This window comes from Zootoca vivipara, chromosome 5 (assembly GCF_965207765.1).
Source record: "Zootoca vivipara chromosome 5, rZooViv2.hap1.1, whole genome shotgun sequence".
NCBI classification, from domain to species: Eukaryota; Metazoa; Chordata; class Lepidosauria; order Squamata; family Lacertidae; genus Zootoca; species Zootoca vivipara.
The window spans coordinates 87,289,611-87,311,519 of NC_142588.1; the positions used below are offsets into that span (position 1 = coordinate 87,289,611).

Here is a 21,909-nt window from a genome sequence, read left to right on the forward strand (position 1 = left end):
CCACCTTAAACAGGAACAGGCTTGGAAGAGGATGTTGAATGTATCACATGATGTATATTTCCGTTGGTTGTACTATTGTAATGTTGTTAGTCTTGCTTTCGCTTTGCTGATGGAGACAGACACATTTGTCTTGCTTCCGAGATGCTTTAGAATAAAACGCTTGTAAATATGCAAGGACTTCTCCCTGAGTCTTTCTTGCTGCTGTTGCTGCCAAACCACGCTAACGCTGGAGATGAGCTCTGCAGATAACGTGTCCAGACTCCAAGGAGCTTGGATCGTGTTACAGCTGGCTACCGGAGGGAGAAGACGCTACCGGCAGAGGCTTACCGGGGGGCTAGGTGGCCCAGGTCTTCTGCGGTTTTGCCAACAAAGGGTTCCGGGCCCAGGAATGGAATGGCTAATTGCCAAGAAGGTCGCAGAACTGGCTGGTGTTCTGACCCAGGCAGCAGAAAGGCAGCAGCGTGTTCCGATTGCAGCTACAGGATGCTGAAAACTTCGGACAAAATGGAGAGAAGGTATGTAGAAGCCGGAGCTTTTACAAGCATGCCGCGGCAGGCACGCAAGCAAGAGACTGTGATCTGCGTAGCCTGAAGTTTTATGGCGGGCAGTAAAACTTTCACAGTGATTAATGACTGTGAGGACAGTGGACAGTGAGAAGAGCTGCAAGCATTTTCCCAGTTAGTAAGAGAGAAGGGAAAATGGAGTTTTTGCACAGCTCTGGCTCTGAACAGATAATTTTCCTTCAAGGAGGAAATTATCAGAAATGGGCAAAATGTACACATAAGAGGCTGCAAGATGCAGGAGTGTGGTACACCATCGCAGAAAGGGGGAGGGCTAATCCCCCAGACCCTAGCAGCTGGAGGTCGGATGGTTCGTTTGCGAGAGGATTGATTATCACAAGTTTGTGTCCGGGACAATTGATTTATGTTGGTGCATGCAATTCAGCTTGCGAGATGTGGGAAACATTGAAGCTAGCTCTTGGAGGGGGAGGAAGCTGTGATGGCAATTCCCCAAATGATTGCTGGAGTGCTGGGGCACCCGGTTGCAAACCACAGGAAGAGCTGGCTGTGATGTCAGACCTGGTGGGGGTGCAGTCTCCAGTGAACGCAAGACCTGAGGGCGCCACTTGGGAATTGCAGCAGGAGCTGGCTGTCGCGTCAGACCTGGTACAAGTGGCTGCACAGAGTGCTTCAATGGAAATGGCTGAGGGCGCCAGTTGCAAATCTCAGGGGGAGATGGCGTCATCATCCCACACAGCCGTGCAGTCCCGTGGGAACGAAGGTCAGTCTTCAAAGTCTTTCCAGAAGCGCAGACGTAAACACAAGCCTGCAGGTGCATCTTTGTTGCGAAGGAGGGGCAAGGAGATGCCCACAAAAGTGAAGCTTGTAGACAAGGCCCAGCCGAAGGGGGAAGAATTGCAGCCCACAACAGTGTCACAAGGCCAGGAGCAGGGGGGCAGAGAGTTGAAGCCCACAACTGCAGCTGGCAAAGAGAAAAAGTCTTCGGCTGGAAAAAAGAAGGGGGGCGGCCAGGAGCAGAAGCCCACACAGCAGCAAAACGGGACTTTGCTGGCTCGAAGAGTTCAACGCAAGTTTTTTGTCAGTTCCACAATTCAGAAGCACATTTGCAGTGGCAAAAGTTTGTTTACTTGCTTTTCTTCACAGGATGATGTCGTGAAGACTAGTGGAGGACTTTTAAGTGTGCAAGGAACTGGAGATGTCTACATAAAAGGACTTAACTTGACACTATGTGATGTTTTGTATGTGCAAGATGCACAAAATAATTTGCTTTCCATTTCACAGATTTCTGAAGAAGGGTATGGAGTTTCTTTCGAAAATGGAAGCTGTCTCATCAAGAAAGGCGATGAGGAATTTCTGAATGCTCCAAGAGTTGATAATCAATATGTGTTCACTTTTGATTATGTTGATGAAAATGATGTTGATAAGCCTGAAGATGCCTGTGATGCTAACACTGACCAGCTTCTTCTTACAGGTGGTTTTGATCACACCAATGGTCACCTGGGTTTGCAGGAGGTGTCCAAGGAGGAGCATGGAGAGGGTTTAAAAATTCAGCCCTGTGATTCTTTTGCTGATTGCAATGAGGTATTTGCTGATGATGGGAAGCTGTCTAGCAGGCAGACTTCCACACCCTGTGAAGTGATTCATATTGATCTAGCTGATCAAATGACACTTTCAGTGGATGAAGTTGCAAATGGCCAAGATGGTCAACTGACTCCCTCAGAGAGTGAAGAGGGGTACATCAGGAAAGATGATAGTGCAAATCCTATTGGAGTGAAATGCCCCAGTCCCAGTGAAGGTGAATTCACTTCTCAGGAGCTAGATGCTTTCCTGGATGAGAAGCGAATGCAAAAGGATCTCTCACGTCCCAAAAGTTCTTGGGAGGGTGGCTTGTGTGAGGGAGCTGGGAATTCTGGAAAATCAATGCAGCAGGGACTTACACCCTTGTTGCATAGTGCCAATCCAGAGAAGGTGCAAATGGGAGGTATTTCCATGGTTCATCCAGATGGTGATGTCAATCCCAAGGGGGTGGTAAAGGAGCAAATTTCCCTGGTTCACCTAGGTGGTGCTACCAATCCCAAGTGGGAGGAAGGTGGGGGAATTTTCCTGGTTCATGCAAATGATGTGATTCACCCAAGTGGTGATGTGATTCATCCAGGTGAGGATGGAGCAGCAGAAGCTGCAAATGATGGTCAGGATGGTTCTAATTCAGTGGGAGCTAGTGGTACTGCTGTAGCTGGTGGTGCAGCAGGCTACAAAGATGTTGAAACCTCACTCAGACGTGCAGTTGAGTCTGACACTGAATTGGGAGAACCACTGCTCACCATTGATCATTTTTCTCCAGAGAAAGAGGAAATGAGTGTTTGCAAATCTGGAAGGGCCACAACAGGCAAACAGCCTGAGAGATTTGCTGATGAGTTTGCTAAGACTGCTGATGCTGTTCTTAGTAGCTCAGAAAAGGTTTTTGAACCTGCAAGTTTCGAGGTGGTTCAGGAAATGACCTCAAAAGATGCTCAACCATGGCTAGCTGCCATGAAAACAGAGATTGATTCCTTAGATAGGAATCAGACCTGGGAACTGGTCAAAATGGTCCCAGGAATGAAGCTGGTAAACAGCAGGTGGGTCTTTAAGGCCGAAACTGACCAACATGGCAAGGTAGTGAGGCACACAGCCAAACTGGTCGCAACAGGTTTTTCACAGGTTCAAGGTGAAAACAACATTGAGACTATTGCACCCGATGTGAAGTATGAGAGCTTAAAGATTTTTGCTCAAGATTGCTTCACAAGAGAAAATGCACGTATCGCATTATGTATTGGATACTAATGATGAAAATGTTTTGACTGGGATTTTGCAGGAGGATCTGTTTTTACTTCCACCTGCAGGAGTGCACGCACCACAGGGGATGGTCTGCAAGTTGAAGAAATCCCTGTTTGGTCTCAAGAATAGTGCCAGGTGTTGGGATACAACACTAACAGAGATGTTGCTTTCTCTAGGTTTTCACCAAAGTATTGCTGATTCATGTGTGTTTGTCAAGGAAGAGGGGGAGCACAAACTGTATTGCTTTTGTTATGATGCTGAATTGCTTATATTCTGGAAACACAAGGATTTGTACCAGCGTACACTTGCTCAGTTGCAGGAACACTACACCATGGAAGATCTTGGTGAAGTATCCAACTATCTTTCTCTGGAAGTTGACAAGACAAAGAAGGTAGTTTTCTGGTTCACCAGACCCAGAAAATTACAGAGGTATTGAACAGGATGGATTTGGGTGATGCAAATCCTGTAGACACACCTATGGTGCCAGGTTATCAGGGAGATGATAACGCAGCAGCATTTTCTGACACCACTTTGTATAGATGTGTTCTAGGCAAGCTATGCTTCATTGCAAAATGTTCAAGACCTGACATTGCTGCAAGCTGTGATTTGCTTGGCAGGCATGCTGACAATCCTACTGTTAAGGATTGGCAAGCTCTGCAGCGCATAGGTTGCTATCTTCGAAGCACTATGCACTACAGGCTGAAGTTGACAAGTCAGAAGACTGGAGGTCTTGAGGTTTTTGCAAATGCAAGTTTCAGAAGTCATGCCACAGGTGGCATAAGCTCTTCTGGCGTTTGCTACTTGTACAACCACTGTCTGGTTGGCTGGATGTGCAAGGAGCAAACAATAGTGAGTTTGAGTTCCTATGCAGCGGAACTCAACACTCCCTCATTCTCGCTCACAGATTGTGAGTGGTTGATGCAACTGTTTCAGGATGTCAAAGTCAGGGTGACTTGTCCAGCACAGGTGTATCAGGACAACATTTCCTGTTTGGATTTGCTAGCTTCAGAGGGTTGCAAGCAAAGGTCCAAGTTCTTGTAGATGAGGTTACGTCATGCAAGAGAGTGTATCAGGAAGGGACCAGGTCAAGTGTCCTACATGCCAGGTAATGATTTTCCTGCTAATGTGTTGTCCAAGGTTGTTAACAGAGAACAACTAAAGATGGATATGCCAAAGCTACAGTTGGGATTACTGAAGTTTAAGGTTACACAGAATGGGGGAGTTTTGTTAGGATTTCATAGTAGATTCTGTTCCACCTTAAACAGGAACAGGCTTGGAAGAGGATGTTGAATGTATCACATGATGTGTATTTCCATTGGTTGTACTATTGTAATGTTGTTAGTCTTGCTTTCGCTTTGCTGATGGAGACAGACACGTTTGTCTTGCTTCCGAGATGCTTTAGAATAAAATGCTTGTAAATATGCAAGGACTTCTCCCTGAGTCTTTCTTGCTGCTGTTGCTGCCAAACCACGCTAACGCTGGAGATGAGCTCTGCAGATAACGTGTCCAGACTCCAAGGAGCCTGGATCGTGTTACAGCTGGCTACCGGAGGGAGAAGACGCTACTGGCAGAGGCTTACCGGGGGGCTAGGTGGCCCAGGTCTTCTGCGGTTTTGCCAACAAAAGGGTGGGGGAGCCATAAAGCTGTCACAAGAAGAACGATAATATTTGTATTTGGCTGAACCTCGCCTGGAAAAGCTGCAATTCTACAATCAGTGGATTTATTGAGCAGAAGCCAGGACATAACTTGTGAAATCTTTAAGATGGCGTCTGCCTGTGTTTTGATTGTTGGAGCGGCCGAGGAAACATCCCAGTTTGTAAAAGAAGTAAGGATTTATGGGGAGGCTGGACTGGACAGAAAATCCACACAGGAAGAGTGACTTTGTGTTAAATCTCGCTTGATATTTATCTCAGAAGCTGTAACAAGAGGAAGACAACGACAAGAAAGAACTGTTGGGAAAGATCGGGACTATAATGGATTATAGGTAAAGGTAAAGGGACCCCTGACCATTAGGTCCAGTCGTGACCGACTCTGGGGTTGCGCGCTCATTTCGCATTATTGGCCGAGGGAGCCGGCGTATAGCTTCCAGGTCATGTGGCCAGCATGACAAAGCCGCTTCTGGCAAACCAGAGCAGCACATGGAACGCCGTTTACCTTCCCGCTGTAGCGGTTCCTATTTATCTACTTGCATTTTGACGTGCTTTCGAACTGCTAGGTTGGCAGGAGCTGGGACCAAGCAACGGGAGCTCACCCCGTCACAGGGATTCGAACCGCTGACCTTCTGATCAGCAAGCCCTAGGCTCTGTGATTTAACCACAGCGCCACCTGGGTCCCAATAATGGATTATAATGATAAGAATTTGGAATTTGGACTAGGATGACAGCAAGTAGCGTTACTCAGAATCCCCAGATTTTGAAGCATGGGAAGTCAAAATTTTTATGATTTGGCATAATATTTGGTTTAAATGATATGTATTTGTATAATTTGGAATAATTGATATGATATTGGTTTGTAATTGGAAAATTTAATAAAAATTGTTTTTTAAAAAAAATTGTCTGCAGCACCAGGAATCGCTTCTGTGCATGCCCGGAAGCCGAAAATCACATCTGGACATGCACCGAAAATCACGTCTGGACATGCACCGAAAATCACATCTGGACATGCGCAGAAGCGATTTCCGGCAGCACGCTGCCCATTTCCAAAATTTCCACAGTGCCAGAAATCGCTTCTGTGCATGTGCGGAAGCCAAAAATCGCATCTGGACATGCACAGAAACTATTTCTGGCGCCGCACTGCCCATTTCCAAAATGTCCGCAGTGCCAGAAATCGCTTCTGCGGCTGCGCATAAGACGACCTGGCGTATAAGACGACCCCTGACTTTTGAGAAGATTTTCCTGGGTTAAAAAGTCGTATTATACACTGAAAAATATGGTATATGTTTCACACTTGGTTGTCTAGTACTGTGTAGGCAGCATAAAAAGTAGCCTGCTCTCACACCCCTGGACATTTTGGCAAATTCAAAAAAATCTGCCTGGACAGAATTTTTACCCCTAATAAAGATGATGTGTCCTGGAAAAAGCATGTATGGCAACCCTATTTCAGAATAAGTTTAGGAACAGGATTGTAAGAGGTCAGCACATTCTTCTGAGAGTAGAGGGAGACTCGGGGAGTGTGGGCTGACTTTGCACTCTCAGTAACATATAAGGGAACAGTCTAGGAAATGCAGGATGCATTGGTTTCAGAGTTCTTTAGTTTTAGGAGGTTTAGTGGGGTCTGCCATGGAAACGAGCAAGCTGCTTTGATCTTGGACTAGGATAAGGCAGCTGGAAGCTAATCCTGCTTTCCCCAGCAATTTGTGTGTAGGTTGAACCAAGGAGTGCTGGATGTCCTGGCTTGGAGGCTTTTAAAAAGTGTTTGGTGTATCACAGGTCCTCTTCCATCTGGGCTGCAAGAGTAAGCGGGAGGGTGATGCCAGCAACAACCAGAGAGTAATACCTACTGGGAGCAGTGCAGGGCTGTTGTGTTGCAGTTAGACAAGGAAGAGGGTGAGAGAGCTGCTCTCTTGGGCAGATCACCTTTGACAGAGGTAAAAGTTGCCCTGTGCAAAGGATCAATCTACAGTATTACTTCAAATGACAAGGGCAGATCAAGAAGCATCTCTAAATTGCAGATCTGTTCCTTTAGTCCCTAACTTTAAGGTTTAGGGGGAATGCAACCTCCCTCTGGGGACACACTTATCACCTTTGCATTTCATTCTGTTATCTTAGGCATGGTACTAAACACTGTACATGACTTTGATTCACAGCCAAATATCAGGATAATGCACCATTAACAGAGGAGCCCATGACTCTTGTTTGGTGGTGTGTTATTCTCCAGAGTGCTGCAGGAATTTATATTTGGATATAACTTTGTATTCACAGTGCTCAGGAAAATTGCCTTAATATTTGGACCTGTGCAAATTTCTGAAACTGTTTCAATCTTTGCTCCATAAGCCTGAAGGAAAACTGTCTCTGTAACAGGGAACACAAACTGCTCCATGCTGCCTCCTCAGAGTAACTCACTAAGAGCAGGGGCGTCTTAGCCATAGAGGCTACTGGCACAAGGCACCATCGCGGGAAGTTCTGGAGGGCACCTCTGCCATGCCGTGCCGTGCCCAGAGCCTGCTCCCTGCTGGAGGAGCCGCCCTCAAGCCCCGCTGGCAGCGCCGCCCTCACTTGCCTCTTCTCGGGCTGCGGGTGCCTTTGTGGGGAAGCCGGCTGCAAACCGCCCATCGACATGGCAGCCAGGGGCTCCCTGGATGGCAGCACCGCACAGCCACTTCGACCAAGCAGGCGGAGGCGGAGCACAGCTGACAGCATCCCTGCCTGTCAGGCCAGCCGAACCTGGCCCTGCCTGGCGGAGTGCAAGTCCGGCGTCACCGTCGCAGGTCCTGCCCGTAGCAGGCGAGAAGCAGGAGGCACGGCATGCTGGTGTCGGGGGGGGGGGGGGAGGAACGGCACCTTGGAGCAAGGTGTAGTTGCTCAAGCGAAGCGCACGCACGTCCCCAGAGCAGTGTGCGGCTTCAGCTTTCCGGCTGGGAAAGTGGGGGTGGGGCACCGGAGGGATATCTGAACCACGGCGCTGGATAGGCTTAAGATGGCTCTGACTAAGAGACAAGGCAGTTATGTAGCCTTCTCTTGGTTGTTGATACTTCTTGTCTTTGCTAGCCTCTAGTGAGGCTGAATCTGGCTCCTGGTTGACTAGCTAGTCTGATCTGTTCCACAGTGCTGAATCAGACCACTGGTTCATTTGTCCACTGCTAACCACCCAAACTGGCAGCAATTTATTAGGCTCTCAGGAAGATATGTTTCCCAGGCATGCTATCCTTAAATCAACTAGTGATATTTTTAATAAAAGTATACTTTCTTCTATTGGGAAGATGTGGCTCCAGGGATTATAACCACATATCTGTGAAGCAGCATAGAAGTGGTCCTTCGTCTGTCCATTGTTTAATAAGAATATTTTCACCATGTATATGGCGCAGCCTGAGGTATCACGATTGTTCAATGCAGTGCATATCCTGTGCAGCCTTTCTGTCTGTATGCTGTTGCTGATGTTGTTGTCGTCAATGGTAATCCTTTGTGTGGGCATATCTATGTGTATGGCTCTTGGGCATTCTGCATTAAACACAATAGCATGCTTACTCATGAATGAAATTACTGGAACCCTGTTGGGGAAGGAGTACATAGCAAGATTCAAGGCACAGCCTTGCAAAACAAATGCTGCAATTATACTGTGCCTGAAAACAAGTAGCTTTTAATGTGTCCATATGCTTAAGAAAAGAAAGAATTATAGACCAACACTCATACCACCACCACCCTCTCTTTTTTCTTCCTTCTTCTCCTTTTATACAGTTTATCACCCATAATTTCAGGATGTGTTTTGTTTCTTTAAGCTGTTTTATCTCTCAGCTCATGAGGTCACTCATGTGTGAATTCTTTTGTTCGTCATCTCACCTTTTGCCTTGATGATAGAAAATTGATCGGGCCTTAAAGCACAAGTTCAATAGACAACCCCCTTGGTCCTTTGTCTAGGAGAATAGCTACCACTGAAGACCACGAGCAGGTTGCTATTAATATGACAGCCTCTCTCTATCTCCCACTGTAATTTATAATGAAATACCTAATCTCCATTATTTTGATCCAAGCAGGCGATCCCATGAAAAAAAGTCTTTTCATCCAGTTCCCAATGGCAGTTACATGAGAAATGGCAAACCAATAATTTTTGTCAAGTTTTTTTAAGCCAACAGAAATGCTTTTCCACTGCTACAGTTTCAAAAGGCACAGATAAAGCTCATTCACTGAGATGAATGAAAAAAGCCATCTGGGGTTTTTCTTTTTGACTTCCTTTCCTTTTTCCTCCATCCTTGTAATCAAATTTGAGCAAAATCAAATGGGGCTTTCTATGAAAGTACCTTTTGTTGATCTGAACGAGCTGGTAATTTACAAAATACCCTTCTTTTGTGAGGAAGGCTAAAGAAGAAGGGGGGGAAAAGAATCAGTAGCTTTTAAAGCCGGGCCTTGGTGGGACTCTAAATGCAGTGAAAGCTGTCTGTGTTGAGAGACTGAAATGCATTTCAGAGCCAGGCCTTACCCAGGGCACTGGAAGAACAAACCTATGTGCATTTTTGTGGCAATAAAAACATGAATGGAAAGGCAGAAAGGACGAGAGATAGAAATCTGGATCTGGAAAATGCACTAAATATTATTTTGGAATTTCAGCCCTATTCTTTGACACACCATACTTAACAAGCAAGACTGATTGACCTCACCATTTTGGACTGTCAGAGCTCAACAACATATCGGTCTTTATAGTCGAAGAGGGGTGTTGCATCTCTTGGATGTTGCGGGACCATCTCCAAAGCCATCTGTCTGTTTATTTGCTTCACTTACAAAGTGTTACAGAAGAAAAACAACACTTAACCGAATATGGACTTCACTTTCTTTCCCATTTGTTGATGTTTCACTATTTTATTAAACAGATTTCTCTCTGGCAGCTGACTCAAAACGAAAGAACAGTCTGAACATCACAACAGTAAGTTCATTTTTTCCATTATCAATAATTTATGTTTAAGTCCTAGTAAGTAACTAGGGCAGGAAGCTTAAGATTCATTGCAGGATTCAGGAGGCTATATTTACGTTATACAATAATTTCAAGTTGAATTGTACATTCGTTTCATGTTGGTAATAATCATTAAGGAGAAGAATGACAGATGTGGCTGCTACACATTGGGAAATCATCTGTAGAGAATAATAAAGTTCAGAATAACATGTAGCTCTAGCCCATGATTAATTAATTATTGCTAGCTCTGGAGACTTAAAAGTTAGTGATTTCTGTTTCTGTATGTAATAGTAATGTACATACATAGTAATATACAGCATTCCCTGCAAAAATCTTTTAAGTACAGTACTGTAATGCTTAAAACTTTGGAGATGACTGTATTATTCATCCTTGCTTTATTTCACTTTATACATTGCTGAGAAAGAAAGGAAGTAAATGTTCTAGCCTAGTAAAAGTCTTCCTTGAGTTTACATTAACTTGGAGAATTGAAATAGCTGTTTAAAATGAGAACTAGAATGATTTGCTTTAAGTGTGAGTTCCTGTCTTGAACTTGCTATGTTTTTACTTTGTTTTTGGATCCAGGGCGAAAAGGCAGTGTCCTTCCACTATTTTGGTTGGCAGTAGTGGTGTGCATACATGAACAGAATAATGTCATATCACATTTGGCACCCTAGTCTGAAACTGATTATATGCAAATTAAGTCTCAGTGGGTTTCATGTCTTAACAGAGTATTTAGTATCAGACTGTTTGTACGGATGCCATTCATGGGATCTTTGTTTTGATAATGCCCTAGATAAACCATATATAGTACTTTTAGGTCTTCTCTAAAGGGTGGTAAACCCCTGAAGCTGTTTTAACTACTTGCCCCTTCATCTCCAATCCAATCAGATTACCAGGGAAGGCAGTTTCATTCTTGAAAACATTTTGAGCTGTCTGCTGCCTCCTAATGACTGATTTATCAAATAGCAAATGTGACATATTTTTAAAAGATTTCCTTTCAGCTGCATGTATTGAATCACATGTTTGTTTGCTTCTCATACCGACTCATTCGTTAGTTTTGTTTTGTGCAATCAGGTTTGGAGGAAAGTTGATTGAATTAGCAGTTCTACTGTTGATGCAACTGTGTGGGGATGTATGAATGCTTATAATTTGTTGTAACAAGTATTGTCTATATCGTAAAGCAGTGTTTCTCAACCAGTGTGCCTCCAGATGTTTTGGGACTACAACTCCCATCATTCCTGACCACTGGTCTTGCTAGCTAGGGATGATGGGAGTTGTAGTCCCAAAACATCTGGAGGCACACTGGTTGAGAAACACTGTCGTAAAGAGCTAGGCAGGAGCATTCCCACTGGTGGGGTCATAGTTGCCAAGTTTTCCCTTTTCTCACGAGGAAGCCTATTCAGCATAAGGGAATTTCCCTTAAAAAAAGGGATAACTTGGCAGCTATGGGTGGGGTTGATCAGGTAAGCAAAGTCTAAGCTTAGGACGATACTGTATTTTTAACTGTTGTAAAAGAGGGAATTTTAGTAGGTACAGTTTGTGAGACAAGGGTGAAAATAGCTGCAGCTGCTAAACTTCTCCCTTTTACTGAACTATTAAAGATGTACAAGGCCCACTGATTCCCTGTATTCAGAGCAGCAGCAAGATAGGATTGACTTCAGAGTACCAGGAGAGAGAGTGGAAGGAAGGAAGGAAGGAAGGAAGGAAGGAAGGAAGGAAGGAAGGCAATTCAAGGCTGGGTGCTCCCTTCAAGGGTCAGGTTCATAGGAGGCGCAGGACAAGGAGAGCCAACCATCTGAAAACAGACAGGTGAATGAAAATGTAAAAAATAAAATTATGGAAAAAATATTGTAGGGAAAGGTGCACTAAAATGTCTCTGGACCATACCTGTAGCCAACATATCACTCATCAACCTCTTAGGGCTTCCCTTTTCAGAGATTTCTGGGAGATGTTTAGGGCTAATGGGATCGGGGCAGCTCAAATTTTCAGTTGTGCTAGGATTGCTGGTCAGCATGGTGGAGTTAAGGAGTAAGTTTTCTTCAGTGTGAACTAGCTAAGTGAACCACTGGAAAATGGCCCCTTAAGCAAGAAGATTTGCTATGTTCAGGACTTAACTGGAACTACCTAATTGCAACCCTCAACCTATAAACATCATAATTGTCCCCCAATCACATGTATACTAAAGCTGCAGTTGAGCTCTAGATAGAAACTTGCCTGGGATCAGCTGGCATATCCCATTGCTCACTAGCCACAGAACAATATAAAAACAGATTTATGTTCTTTCTCCATTTATTTATTTATTGAAATTATGTTCTCAGAGTGGTTTACCAAAAAATACAATAATGTATAATAAAGCTTCAAACATAAAATTACATAGTACCTAGCAACATTAACACCAACAAAAAGAAGAAGGCATACAAGACCCCTTCTACCACTACCCATCCATTAAAAAAGAGTTTAAAGCATTTTTAATTTATAGGCTTCCATCTGCCATTTGTAAGCCAGTATGGAAGATGACAAGTGAACCTTTGTAGTCAGTTGGTTCCATAATAGGGATGCCATAACAGGGAACCAGAGGGCATTCTTGGTAGTGATGCCCTCCCTGTGGAACACCCTCCCATCAGATGTCAAGGAGATAAAGAACTACACAACTTTTAGAAGACATCTGAAGACAACCCTTTATTGGGATTTTTTTTTTATGTCTGACGATTTATTATGCTTTTATATGTGTTGGAAGCTGCCCAGAGTGGCTGGGGCAACCCAGTCAGATGGGTGGGCTATAAATAATAAGATCACCACCATCATCACTAAAAAGGTGCTAAATCTTGCAGTCGCCAAACATGTCAGATGGCAGGGGCCCTAATAAGACAGCTTCATCTGCCAACTTCAGTGCACAATTTGTAGCTCCATGTACATAATCCTATTTACTGATAATGAACTTGTTATCCAAGTGCTTATTTCTTACATCACCAAAATGGTACTATCCAAGCTCAAATGAGAGGTATCAGCTGGCAAGGGACAATTCCAATCTTTATAGAAAAACAAAATATATTTAGGAAAAATAACCCTCCTGGGGAGTGGACTGACTGAAAATAACCCAATGAAGACTCATCAGGCTCAGTGAGCACAAGATGTTGAGTAACAGTTGGGTGTGCATGTGTATGTGGAAAACCAGAAGCAAGGGGGAGGAGATTCCCTTCAGTTCAGAAAGTGGTAGGAATGTATGTATGACAATTCCCCAGATTTGAAAATATGCCCACCCAAAAAGGTTGTCACTTTGCTTTACATTTCCATGAAAGTTCAAGATGTATCTTGCCAGATTGTCAAAGCTGTTGTAGAATCCATGCTGGTTCTGTTTCGGTAAGGCTTGTTCTTCTATATGCTTGGTTATTTCTTCGTTAGCAGTACTTTCCACTAGTTTTCTGGGGACAGACATTAAGCTAACTGACCTGTAATTTCCAGGATCATTCAAAATGCCTCCTGGCATCCAAAGAGCAACAATAACTACCCCCTCCAACTTGTACCAAGTACAATGATCATCCCTTGAGAAGACGCCAAATCTATGTCAATAATAATAATAATAATAATAATAATAATAATAATAATAATTTATTATTTATACCCCGCCCATCTGGCCGGGTTCCCCCAGCCACTCTGGGCGGCTTCCAAAAAAACAGAAATTCTAAAATACAAAAATCCATCAAACATTAAAAGCTTCCCTAAACAGGGCTGCCTTGAGATGCCTTCTAAAGGTCTGGTAATTGTTCTCTTTGACCTCTAGTGGGAGGGCATTCCACAGGGTGGGTGCCACTACCGAGAAGGCCCTCTGCCTGGTTCCCTGTAACTTGGCTTCTCGTAATGAGGGAACCGCCAGAAGGCCCTCGGAGCTGGACCTCAGTGTCCGGGCAGAACGATGGGGGTGGAGACGCTCCTTCAGGTATACCGGACCGAGGCCATTTAGGGCTTTAAAGGTCAACACCAACACTTTGAATTGTGCTCGGAAACGTACTGGGAGCCAATGTAGGTCTTTTAGGACCGGTGTTATGTGATCTCGGCGGCCGCTCCCAGTCACCAGTCTAGCTGCCGCATTCTGGATTAGTTGTAGTTTCCGGGTCACCTTCAAAGGTAGCCCCACGTAGAGCGCATTGCAGTAGTCCAAGCGAGAGATAACTAGAGCATGCACCACTCTGGAGAGACAGTCAGTGGGCAGGTAGGGACTCAGCCTGCGTACCAGATGGAGCTGATAAACAGCTGCCCTGGACACGGAGTTGACCTGTGCCTCCATGGACAGCTGTGAGTCTAAAATGACTCCCAGGCTGCGCACCTGGTCTTTCAGGGGCACAGTTACCCCATTCAGGACCAGAGAGTCCTCCACACCCGCCCGCCTCCTGTCCCCCACAAACAGTACTTCTGTCTTGTCAGGATTCAATCTCAATCTGTTAGCCGCCATCCATCCTCCAACCGCCTCCAAGCACTCACACAGGACCTTCACCGCCTTCACTGGTTCTGATTTAAAAGAGAGGTAGAGCTGGGTATCATCAGCATACTGATGGACACCCAGCCCAAACCCCCTGATGATCTCTCCCAGCGGCTGCATATAGATATTAAAAAGCATGGGGGAGAGGACAGAACCCTGAGGCACCCCACAAGTGAGAGCCCAGGGGTCTGAACACTCATCCCCCACCACCACTTTCTGAACACGGCCCAGGAGGAAGGAGCGGAACCACTGCATGACAGTGCCCCCAGCTCCCAAGCCCTCTAGACGGTCCAGAAGGATGTTATGGTCGATGGTGTCAAAAGCCGCTGAGAGATCCAGCAGAACAAGGAAACAGCTCTTACCTTTGTCCCTAGCCCGCCGGAGATCATCGACCAGTGCGACCAAGGCAGTTTCAGTCCCATGATGACTGGAAGGGATCCAAATGGTCCGCTTCTTCCAGGCGTGCCTGGAGTTGTTCCGCAACCACTCGCTCAATCACCTTGCCCAAGAATGGAAGATTTGAGACTGGGCGATAGTTGGCCATATTGGCCGGATCTAAAGATGGTTTTTTAAGAAGCGGTTTAATAACCGCCTCTTTCAGCGGGTCTGGGAAGGCTCCCTCATGGAGAGAAGCATTTACCAACCCGTGAAGCCCATCGCCCAGCCCTTCCTGGCTAGCTTTTATAAGCCAGGATGGGCAAGGATCAAGGAGACAGGTGGTTGGTTTCATTCGTCTAAGCAGCCTGTCCACATCCTCGGAGGTAACAGATTGAAATCGATCCCACAAAACTTGACTAGACAGGACTCTAGCACTCCCCCGCCCCGGCCCTGCTCCCACGGTGGAGTCTACCTCTTCCCGAATCTGAGCGACTTTATCTGCAAAAAACTTTGCAAAATCATTGCAGGAGATCATGTGGCCCGTACTGGGCCCGGATGGAGCAGGTGGTTCCGCTAAATTGCGAACCACCTGGAAGAGTCTCCTGCTGCTGTTTCCTGCAGATGCGATGGAGACGGTGAAGAAGGTCCTCTTCGCCGGCTTCCGGATTCAGCGCCAGCGTCGATCGGCGGGGTTTCGTCTCGTCTCCGAGACGGCCCGTCTCTGCTAGGAGTGGGGAGGGCAGCGAGAGCGACGCTGCGCCCCTTAGAACCTCGGGAAGGGCGTCCCGAGGGCAATTTGCTCGGCACAGACCCAATCCGGACTCCCCAACTCTTCGGCTAGCTCTAATAAGAGCTCCGGAGCGAGGAGGGTAGAAGTCGCGGGGGCCATTTTGAGCGGCAACGTTATTCTAGCAGGGAGAAGCTTCAAGCCGAAGGCGGAGAGCGCTGGATTCTTCCGAAAATAAAATGATTGGAAAAGACTGTAAGTAACCTCATGATTTGGATTATTATAAAACAATTTGGATCTGGGAGAGAGGGGAGAAAAGAGGAAGCCACCCCCCCCCCCCACGGCAACAAAAGAGACAGTAAATAGAAACCCGAGGCCATAAACAGAAGATTTACAATTCAAAGGATTCCTCAAAGGCATCAAAGAGAATCTCCCCTTTGATGCAGGGTGAAAAGGGGAGAGAGACTGCGGTTTATGATGCCCTGCAATAAGAGGTACAGCCTAAGAAAAAAAACCTTTCCACTCGGGAGCCGGCAGCCCAGACAACCCAGTGAGTTGTCAGGATTTATGAGTCAAATTTTACTTCACTTTGTATTTCTGGACTTTGTGGAAACTCTTTTTTGGCTTAAGTGTTTGTGAAATGTGAGTTCGAACTTTATGGTTAATAAGACTTGAAGAATGCAGCCAGCTTGTTAAAATGGAGTCGAAAAATAAACTGTGATCATATTCCACCCCACGTGACAAGTTTTGACCTTGGCAGGACTGAAATATGTCAACAAAAAAGTGTTCCCCTGAGTTCCAGCGGTCTGTTTTGACCTTAATGTGGGAAACAAGAATAGAGTTATGTCAAGAGGAGACACGACGGCAAGAGTTACAGGAAAAATTCCAGGAGGTGATGGCGGAATATGATTTTTTAGGAGATGAAGCTTTGGACACTGAAAAAGATGAATGTGAGAATGACAATGATGGGGAAGGAAAAGAAGAAGATGAGGATTGTGATGATTCAACACAAAATGAAGCACACCACGAAAAAAATGATGACTCTACTCTACAAAAAGTTGGATGGAGTGCCCTGCTTTTGAGGGGGGCACGATTGGTATCATTGGAACTCCAGAACGCCCACAGGGAAGAAGGAAAAAATATGCAGAGAAGAGAAGAAATTCAGGGGTCCTGTATGGTGGCCTGGATGACAAAAGACTGTAAACAGGGGGTGGGGTGAAGGGAAAGTGATGTTGTGATTAAGGATGGATTAACAGGTTTATAACTGGTCTGCTGATTTTGGAATTTGCTGGATTGGGGGGGGAAGCCGGCAATCGGGGATGTAAGGTTAAATTGAGAATAGTTATAGTTTTAAAAGTGAATGGATTTTGGAAAATGTGAAAATATGGAGGCTTATAGAGGGAGAAAAAACAAAAAATTAGGCACGGGAAGAGAAAATGGGAGTTTGATTTCTCAGTGATTTGAATATTAGATGAAAATGTTAACAATTGATTTATAAGTTGTATAAGATGCAAAGGTGTATTTTTATAAAGTAAGAAACTGTTGCAGATGATAAAAAAGGGATGAAAACCGGGGAAGGGGGGGGGAGGGGAAGCCCACAAAATATGGTTTTACAATTATGAATGCAAGAAAATTTTTTTGTTTTGTATTGTTTTTTCTTTTTTCTTTTTTCGCTCTTTCTTTTTTTTTCCCTTTTTTCCTATTTCTATTTTTCTCTCTTTTTTTTGGTATGACAATAGATGGTTGGATGGATGTCCTCCTGCGTACTGCCCTGGTTTGCTGGAGCTCCCTGGTGGCAGGGGGGGGGGCTTTGGGGTCAGGGGAGGGGGGGGAGGACAGAAACCCAAGCATAAAATGGACCATCTCTGACTGTTCACATACATGGGATACTTCTGTGGCAGGGGAGGACCCATGTGGGTGGGTAGGAAGGAGGTGGAAAAGGGGTTTAAGTATGTACCTTTTTTTTTTGCTTTTTTGTATTTTGTAAAATTAATAAAAAGTATGTACAAAAAAAAAAAAAGAAGGTCCTCTTCGCCGTCGCCATTGCCACTTGGTAGGCTCGAAGTTGAGCTCTAGCCCGTGTCCGGTCTGATTCAAAATGAGTTTTCCGCCACCGGCGCTCTAGCCGTCTCAACGACTGTTTCATTGCCCTCAGCGCCGGGGAAAACCACGGGGCTGTCCGGGCTCCATGCAATCTGAGAGGGCGCTTCGGAGCCAGACAGTCAATAGCGCTGGTTAACTCCGCATTCCAGCGGGCCACCAGGGAATCAGCTGAAAGGCCATCGACATGGGATAAAACATCCCCTACCACTCTTTGGAAGCCAATTGGATCCATTAAGTAGCGGGGGCGGACCATCCGAATCGGTCCCACCTCCCTGCAGAGGGGAAGGGTTGCGGAGAAGTCCAGTTGCACCAGAAAGTGATCTGACCATGGCACTTCTTTTGTTTCGCTTTTACTTAATGTCAGATCACCAACATCCATAGAGGTAAACACCAAGTCCAAGGCATGTCCGCGGCTATGAGTTGGGCCAGACTTATTCAGGGACAGCCCCATGGTGGCCATGCTTTCCACGAAGTCCCGAGCGGCTCCTTGTAAGGTCGTGTCGGCATGGATGTTAAAATCCCCTAAGACAACCAAGCTAGGTGTCTCCAGGAGCACATCCGACACGACCTGAAGCAGCTCGGGCAGGGAATCCTTGGTGCAGCGGGGAGGTCGGTACACCAAAAGGAATCCTGTACTGCCTCTATTGCCCAACTTCCAGAACATGCACTCAGAGAACTGGGTCTTCCCAATAGGACGCCTGGTGCAAACTAATGACTTCCTAAAAATCACTGCAACCCCCCCCTCCCCGCCCAGATGGCCTGGGTTGCTGTGCATAAGAGAAACCTGGTGGGCAAGCAGTGCCAAGAACGGGCCCATCGGCTTCCTCCAACCAGGTCTCTGTCACACATGCCAGGTCAAATCCTCCATCCACAATCAGGTCGTGAATGGCGGTGGTCTTATTCATCATTGACCTGGCATTGCACAGCAGCACCTTCAGGTCATGTGGGTATCCCTTGCCTATTCCAATATCCGTCCGGTCAGGACCAGACCTGGAGGCAGGGATAGTCCTCAGACAACGACTAAGTCTGCCTCCTCGGTAATGACATGGTCTGGTCTTAGCGTAACTCCTCCTCCTACCCGTGACCACTGAGATCGGTTGTTCCAGTGCACCCCCCCCTGCGGAATCTGCCCCAGCCATTTTGCTTGCTGGGACCCCCTCCCGGGCAGCCCTGACCCCTCCCCTTAAAAACAAAATAAAACCTCTGTAAAAAACAGCAAAGAACGCAACAAAGGAAGAAGACAAAAAAGACAATAAAACAATAAAACCCAAAACAATAAAAATTACCAATACACTAAAATTCAACAGATTCCCACACCCAACTAAAAATCCCTCCCACCTACCACCCCAAACACAATAAAACAATAAAACCAAAAACAATAAAAATTACAAATACACTAAAATTTAACAGATTCCCACACTCAACTAAAAATCCCTCCCACCTACCACCCCAAAGAAGATAAAAACATAAAATGTTTAACATCATGCCAAAGTCATGTTTTGGTCTTGATTCGAATGGCGCCTGGCTCCTAATTTTTTTTACATAGAATCATAGAGTTGGAAGAGACCACAAGTGCCATCTAGTCCAACCGCCTGCCGAGCAGGAAACACCATCAAAGCATTCTTGACATATGCCTGTCAAGCCTCTGCTTAAAGACCTCCAAAGAAGGAGACTCCAATACACTCTTTGGTAGCAAATTCCACTGCTGAACAGCTCTTACTGTCCATTTCCACCTCATAAACCTTTGAGCCTAGTCTGCTATTTTGATTCACAGTGGTGCCCAGTGTCCAAATGGTGATGAAGTCTACTGCCCCTACTGAGGAAGGCTCGGACCATCTTTGGTGATGATATCATCAGAGGCAGCCAAACGTATGCCTAAAAATGGGTGATGCCATGCCAAAGCAAAACCTATAGAGAACAAACAGATGGGTGGACAGACAAACTACTTTCCAAAATATGCAGTCTGGAGGCTCCCACAAAATGAAAAGAATCAAAGACATAAACTAACCAAATAAATACAAGTGTTAAAACTTGTATTTATATACCTCTTTACAGCAAGGATGTGGAATCTTTTTTAGCCTGAGGACCATATCCCATTCCCTTGTGGACAATTTTCTAGGGGTCACATACCAGCAAAGGACAAGGCCAGAGGCTAAAGTGGGCTAAGAAACAGGTGTGAATTTCATCTTTGTGCAGTAGGCTAATTTCTACACATATTATCCTCCATCTAGGCAAGCATTATCAGAGTTTGGGGTTGTGTTCCATCCAAGCAAAAACACTCAAGGAGGATGCAAAGCAGGGCCAGTAGAAATGGGATGTGACTGGTGAAGAAGTATGGCCTGGGAGAGAACCCCCAGGGTCAGATAGAGAGCCCTGGAGGGCTGCATTTGGTGCCCAGGGCTGAAGTTCCTCATCCCTGCCTTAGAGTGTTTGGAACTCTTCAAGATGCATGGACCTGGTTTAGACATTACAGTAAACTATAGTTTAGCACTCAACAAATGAGTATGGGTGAGACTTTGGCTCACATACTATGTTGTGAAGAGGGGATTGGAAGCATCCACTTTACTGTTTTAAATTAACTGCAGTTTGTCATTATGCCCAATGTGAGCTACGTAACTATGGTTAGTTTAAATTACAATTGATTGAAACAAGCCAGGATCAGAAACCATGCTTTGATCTTGACTTGTTTCAATAAACAAATGTTTATACTAACCACAGCTTGGCTCAGTGCAGTTGTGATGATAAACTATGGTTAATTTAAAGCAGGAAGTGGATGTATCTAGTCACCTCCTCATGCTTTTAGAGGGGAGGGGGAGCACATAAGCCTGAGGTTTGGCCAGTGTTGTTTGTGTAGCACTCTACTGTGGTTTAGTACTATCTTTGAATTGGGCCACAATCTCAATCTTTCTTAGAACAGTCCTGTAAGGTCAGTACCTGGCAGCTGAAGTACAACTGTGGGAGAGCTGATTCTGAGAGACAGTAATTTACTTTAATCTTTCTAGTGTATTTATAGCTGAGGTGAGATTTGAACTAGGGATTTCCTGGCTCACAGATTACACTAAAATACACGAGCTCTACTTAGTACATGCCATGGCTAATACACAAACCCAGTAAATTTATAACTAAAGCTATTCAGTATGTAGAACCTATGAGCTGACCAGAGGTATAAATGCTTAACCATAATCACATACATTCAGAAGCAGAGGAGGATGGGGCACTGTGCCCTGCCTTAGTAACTTTATTCAGATTCAAAATGTATCTTTTAAAAGTGGTGAGAAAAGTACAACCTAGCAGGCCAATTAACCATTACTAAAATGCCTAAAAAGTCATTCAGTATATCCAAAGCTGCACACACAGAATTCTGCTCATACAACAGATCACCTCCCAACCCTCTGGAGCAGATTCTGAGCATGCACAGAGAGTAGTATTTAAAATATGGAAACTAAAGAAAAGCTACAGAAAAAACAGCATAACAATCATGAGCAGCAACAAATAAAGCACTATGAAAGAAGCTTGTCAGAATGAAAATGCTATTGCAATCTTCCTAAATGACCCTGTTCCTTGTCGCCACTAAGTTCCTTAAAATAGGTGTAAGGAACCATGGACCGCTCAGAGGTTGCTGCTCATTGACCATGCTTGATAGGACTGGTGGGAGTTGTTCAGCAACATCTGGAGAGACAGTTCCCCTTAAAACAAAGGGGGGATTCAGAGCAAGGACTCCTTTCATGGCATCTGTGTATGGATTGAAGACATTTCTTGAGAGAACCTGGAACTAGAGTGTTTAGGGATTCTGAGGTCAACTCAGCTCTTTGAATTGTGTTGAGAACAGATGGGCAGCCAGTGGAGATTTTTTGACACTAGAGTTCCATTTGAGTCACTTCTGCTCGTAATTGAACTGCTCTGTTCTGAATTATTCAAATACAGTGTGTTAGAGTAGTCCCACATAGAGGTTTACCAGAGCTTGTGTCCCAGCAACCCTGGTTGAACATCCATGGCCAGGAAACATACACTTCCAGAGGACCAGAGCAGGAGGAGGAATGGAAGGTAGAAGCACAAAAATTATTTTGTTTACAGTGAGGGGGGAAAGTATTTGATCCCCTGCTAAATTTGCCCGTTTGCCCTCTGATGAAGAAATGACCAGTCCATAATATTAATGGTAGGTTTATTGTAGCTGTTGTTGTTGTTGTTTAGTCGTTTAGTCGTGTCCGACTCTTCGTGACCCCATGGACCATAGCACGCCAGGCACTCCTGTCTTCCACTGCCTCCCGCAGTTTGGTCAAACTCATGTT

At 45.2% G+C, this 21,909-nt stretch overlaps 1 long non-coding RNA gene across 1 annotated transcript in view; it reads left to right on the plus strand.

The window, feature by feature from the left end:
* The window catches only part of LOC118093467 (uncharacterized), a 95,867-nt gene that overhangs the window by 67,387 nt on the left and 6,571 nt on the right, over positions 1-21,909 (plus strand). Inside the window, exon 4 of the long non-coding RNA XR_015949907.1 lies at positions 9,856-9,908. This is a non-coding gene — a long non-coding RNA (uncharacterized LOC118093467). The remainder of the gene's footprint in view (positions 1-9,855; positions 9,909-21,909) is intronic.